The following is a 5,979-nucleotide window of genomic DNA, read 5'->3' as shown; positions in this document are numbered from 1 at the left end:
TTTTCCCCAAAGCTGATTCTATTTGCAGTGATTCCTGCATCTACTTGAGAATAAAAGTATATATGTGAGGAACAGAGACAAGAACAAACAGGTGCTGATACCATTTGATGCATGATGAGGACCATGACATATTATTAAAAAGAAGCCTGGACCATGGCACAGCTGGCTATTCACGAACCTTTGAAATGGATAAGGCTGTAGCATCTGGTCCATTGTTGCCATTCTATATTGGCAACAGCGCTCATCTTAAGTCTTTAATTTGCAAATGGTTCCTGCCTATCAGTGAACAGAGGTGAATCCAAAACCTTTCTCTCAGATGAACAAAAGGACGTGAGCACTCCTCCCAAACAGGAGAAAAAAGCTTGTCCCGAGTTCCAAGCTTGAACGGCCATTGGTGTTGTCAGGGTACCTGTAGGCAGAGAGCTCTCCAACCACTGCTACCAGATAGGGCCCCCTTTCGCCCAGAGGTAGCAGAGTATGTATGTGACAGAGCACTTTTTGGAGGCAGCAGTGGTAACCCCCATCTCATGCACACACCTTTGGTGCTAATGCTCTGTTTGACCTGGCAAATATCAGCCTTGTGCCACTTCCCCACAACCTTCAACCCTGACAAATGGCTAATTATACCTTGAGACTGTGTGCAGTGAAGTTAGCAGTGATTGAAAGCATTTGGCTTTCATATCTCCCCACTTCCCCATTTCTGCTACGCCCTTCATAACTGGCACCTTCAGATACTCAGCTTGGACTAGCCCCTCACATCACCATACTGATTCACACCCAGAAGCAGTTAAACCCAGGGATGACTAGATGTGGGGAGACCAATTGGCTGCCTTAAGTTGAGGCCTTTGGTGTTCCCACTTTAAGACTTTACTGCACTTGCCCTTCTTAAAGGCTGGATTTGGATGCAGAAGGGTATAGATATCTAGATATCCAGGTATATCCATTGCATCTCTCACTGTCTCTCATACCCAGGGCTAGTAATAAGAAAACTAATGCTGAGAGGTGAAGTGACCTGTCCAAGGTCATATATCTGGAAGTGACATTGCAAGAGCCTTAACCTAGGTCCCTTGCCTTCAAGTCCAATGCTCTTTGGTAGGTGGCCCCTGGGGAATATGCTCTGATTTGGGTATGCCTTAATGGCATACCCGGATACCACCAGTGTATCCATAAGCCTCAGGTGGGTGTACTGTGTGCCCATCCCTGTGCTGGATATGCAGTGGGGCAGCAGTTAAGTAGATGCGTTGTCCAGCCTGGCACGCACCTGCCCCCAACAAGTTCAGTGCTTGCCCTAGACATATTTCACAGGCCCAGTCCCACAGCCGTCGCTGCTTGCTCTGTGCAGCTCTCAACTTTCCTGGCCTCATTCCCCTGGACCAGACTCGGCTTGCCTTTCAGTTACTATTTTTGCTCTTCTTTTTATTTTAATGTCTTTAGTTGTAAAATGTAACATATAAACAAAAAGGTGCATAGCCAAAACTTACAGATTAACAAATTGCTATAAAGCAAACACTCATGTAACCACCATCCGGATCAGAAAGATAACGCTGCTAGCACCCCAGACACCACGCACATGTCCCTTCCCAATCAGTACGCCCCCACTCCCTGCTGTGGGAACTCACCCTCTTGGTTTTTCCAGCAATCACTTGCTTGCTTATCTTCTTAGTTTTACCACTTAAGTTTGGATCTCTAAACACCGTACTTTAGCTTTGCCTATGTTTTTTTAATTTAATATAAATAAAATCATGTAATATGTATTTTTTTTTGCACATGACTTCCTTCTGCTGTTTGCACGACTGATCCATGTAATTGCTATAGAACATTGTCATTACCTCAAAAAGCTCCCTCGTGCCCTTTTGCAATCAAACTTCTCCCACCCTGGCCCCAGGCAAGCACTGATCTGCTTTCTGTCACTATAGATAAGTCTTGCCTTTTGTAGAATTTCATATAAATGGAGTAATACAATATGTACTCTTTTGTCCGGGGCTTCTTTTGCTCATCACAGTTTTTTGAGCTCATTCATGTTGTTGCATGTACGAGTAGCATGTTTTTGTCCAATGCTATGTAGTATTCCATGTTGTGCATATACTACAACTTGTTTATTCATTCACCTATCTATGGCATTTGGGATGATTCCCATTTTGGGCTATTATAAATGAAGCTGCTGTGAACATCTGTGTGGACATGTTTTTATTTCTCTTGGTTCATATTTAGTAACGGAATTGCTGGGCTGTATGGCCAGCATATGTTAAACTTTATAAGAAAATGCCAAAGCATTTTCCAAAGTGATCATGCCATTTTGCATTTCCACAATGCAAAGTTGAAGAGAGTCAGTTGCTCCACATCCTTGCTAACACTTATTATCGTCCAGCTTTTTGATTTTTGCCTTTCAAGTGTATGTGAAGTGGTACCTCTTTGTGTTTTAATTTGCATTTCTCTGATGACAAATGATGGTGAATATATTTTCATGTGCTTGTTGGCCATTTGTATGTCTTTTTTTTTTTGTGAAGCATCTATTTAAATTGTTTGCCCATTCCTAAACTGGGTTACTTGACTTGTTATTAAATTATAAATGTAATTTATATATTTTGAATATGTCTTTTTTCACATATATCATTTTCAAATTTATCATTTAATTTTCTCAGTGGTTCTCAGAGCAAAATTTGAAGAAATCCAACATTTCATTTTTTTCTTATATGGTTCATCCTTTCTGTGCCCTATCAAGAGAATGTTTGCCTAACCCAAATTTGCAAATATTTTTTCAATTTTTTCTTCTAAAATTTTTATAGTTTCAGTCTATGGCCATACTACCCTGAACACGCCCGATCCCATCTGATCTCGGAAGCTAAGCAGGGTCGGGCCTGGTTACTACTTGGATGGGAGAGCACCTATGAAGACCAGGTGCTGTAGGCGTAAAAAGTAAAAAAAAAAAAAAAATAAGGGATTGTAAGCTGACAAGGTCCTTGCAATCTGTGAGGTCAACCAAGAGTTACCTTGCCTAATAAAAAAAAAAATTATAGTTTCAGCTTTTATGTTTCGATTCATGATTCATTTCAAGTTGATTTTTGTATGTGATATATGATAAGGGTTGAGGTTTATTTTTCCCCATATGAATATTCAGTTGTAATCACACCATTTTTTTAAAAAATCTGTGCTGTCACCCATTAAATTACGTTGGCACCCTTGTTGAAAATCAATTGGCCAAATGTGTGTGAGGCTATTTCTGGACTTTCAATTCTTTTCCATTGATCTATTTGTCTATCTTTACAGCAATATCACACTTTTTGATTATTCAATCTTTATAACGAGTCTTTAAGTCTATTACTGTAACTCTTACAATTTTACCCTTCATTTTTAAAAATTTTACTTGTAAATTGACATTTTCGTATATACTTCTGTGAATTTTAATGCAAAGATAGATTGGCGTAACTACCAACACAATCAAAATACAGAACAATCCAGTCTGGGGCAGCTAAGCAAGAGAGAAAACTGTTAGACAATGACTGTTTTACTCTAGCCAAACATCACAGGAAAAATCTGTAGCCCCACCCACACCATCTAAGGCTGAGCGAGGAGCCTAGATTTCTACCCTTGTCAGACTCTAATGAGGCTCAGAGAAGGCTGAGTGGGGAGCTAGGGCTTTCATTCAGTCCAGACAGTAGCAAGACACCTCCTCACCCTATGGTGTTAGTGGGGACCACTTGAGGAGCCTGAACTTCCAAACCCACAAGGAAATAATGAGGCATCCCAAGGCTCCCTACTGGGGTAGTATCAGGAGGCCTAGTGGAGATTCAGGACATTCATCACCACCCAAAGGTAACAGGGCCACTGCTTCTCTCTGTGATGTCAGTGGAGGCCACTTTGGGAGCAGTAACAAGGCACAACTACAGCTTCCAGCCGTGGAGGTATCAGCAGAAACCTGGTGGAGAGCTGGAAATCCCACCCCTGCCGAGCAATAACAAGGAGCCACTACCTCAGATGACAACAAAGACTGAGTAGGGAACCGGGATTTTTACCCCCTATAGCAGTAAAAATGTGACACTTCATCCCCTCTCCTCCTGCTGCATTGGTGTCAGAATAAGCCAGATAAAACAGAAGAGGTAAATAAGATCCAGAGTCCCCTAACGTACTACCCAAAATATTCAGATTTCAGTCCAGAATCACTCATCATACCAAGAATGAGGGAGATCTCAAACTGAATGAAAAGACAATCAATCGATGCCAACACTAGAAGATATTAAGAACAGAATGGATATCCGAGAACTGAAAACTACAATAACCAAAAAAGAAAGAGCTCAATGGATGGATCTAACAGAAGAATGGAAGGAACGGAGAAAAGAATCAGTGAACTTGAAAATACAATAGATATTATTCAATCGGAGTAACAGAGAAAAAATAGACTGAAAAGAATTAACAGAGCCTCGGAGACTTGTGGGACTATAACAAAAGATCTAACATTTGTGTGATAGGAGTGCTGGAAGGAGAGTGAGAGGGGCAGGAGTAAAAAAGTACTCGAGGAAGTAATGGCTGAAAACTTTTCAAATTTGGCGAAAAGCACAGACCCACTAAGAACTCATACAAACCCCAAAAGGTATAAACCCAAATAAATTCCATGCCACGATGTATCATAATTAAACTTCTGAAAACTATAGCCAAAAAAAATCTTGAAACTAGCAAGAGAGAAATGACATTTTTTCAGAGGAAAACAATTTGAGTGACAGCATATTTTTCAGAAGAAGCCATGGAGGCCAGAAGGAAGTTGTGCAACATTTTTCAAGTGCTGGGAAAAAAAAACTGCCAACTCTGAATCTTATATCCAGCAAAATTCTCCTTCAGGAACGAAAAGGGAATCAAGACATTCTCAAATAAAAGAAAACAGAGATTTTTGTCACCAGCAGTCCTATCCTAAAAGAGTGACTAAAGGAAAGTTTTCTAGACAGATAGGAAATGATAAAAGAAGGAATCCTGGATATCATTGAGGAATAAAGCACAATGGAAAATAGTTAAAGCAACCATTATAATAGTCTGATGTGGTTCTAAATGTGTGTAGAGGACATATTTGACATTTTAAATGGGGAATGAAGTAAGGTTTCTATATTTCACTCAAACTGGTAAATATTGACACCTGCAGACTGATAAATTTACATATATAATGTATATATTTATATTACTCTATGTTATATTACTGTGCATATAATGTAATAGCTACAGCAACCACTTAAAAATCTATACAAAAATATACATTCAGACACTACATGTGAATCAAAATGGATGTTTAATATAATTAGCCATCAGGAAATGCAAATTAATGCTGCAATGAGATATTATTATGGCCTTGTCAGAATAACTAAAATTAAAAATGGCGACAACACCAATGCTGGGGAGGATGCAAAGAAACTGGAGCACTCATACGTTGTTTATGGGAACGTAAATGGTACAGACATTCTGGAAAATAGTTTGGGAGTTTCTTAAAAAACTAAACATGCAAGTAACCATATAACCTAGCAATTGCACTCTTGGCATTTATCCCAGAGAAATAAAAGCTTCTGTCCACACAAAACCTGTACATGAATGTTATGGCAGCTTTATTCATAATAGCCTAATATTGGAAATGATCCAGATGTCCTTCAACGAGTAAATGATTAAACAAACTGATATATCCATACCATGAAGTACTATTCAGCAATAAAAGGAAAGAGCTATCAAGGTACACAACAAACCTGAATGAATGTCCAGAGATTTATGCTAAGTGAAAACTGCCAATCCTCTTCATGATTGGCTTTTTTATATGCATGATTTCATTTATATACCACTCTTAAAATGACCAAAATTATAGAAATGGAGAACAAATCGGTTGTTTCCAGGATTAAAGAAGGGTGGGGGAATGAGGGAAGGGATGTGGCTATAAAAGCACAACATAAGGGATCTGTATGGTGATTTTTTTTTTTTTTTTTTGGCATACGGATATCCAAGCTCCAACAC

The 5,979-nt window shown here is 39.3% G+C and overlaps 1 non-coding gene across 1 annotated transcript; it reads left to right on the top strand.

The window, feature by feature from the left end:
• The first annotated feature begins 2,791 nt into the window (after nt 1–2,791).
• On the top strand, nt 2,792–2,910 carry LOC112485461. Its single transcript, XR_003048449.1, has one exon. It is a non-coding gene; the product is annotated as a 5S ribosomal RNA (ribosomal RNA).
• The last annotated feature ends 3,069 nt before the right edge of the window (nt 2,911–5,979 follow it).

The sequence above is a fragment of the Pteropus alecto genome, unplaced genomic scaffold, assembly GCF_000325575.1.
Source record: "Pteropus alecto unplaced genomic scaffold, ASM32557v1 scaffold341, whole genome shotgun sequence".
NCBI classification, from domain to species: Eukaryota; Metazoa; Chordata; class Mammalia; order Chiroptera; family Pteropodidae; genus Pteropus; species Pteropus alecto.
Note: the sequence above shows the minus strand (reverse complement) of the source record. Positions and strands in the feature narration are given on the sequence as shown.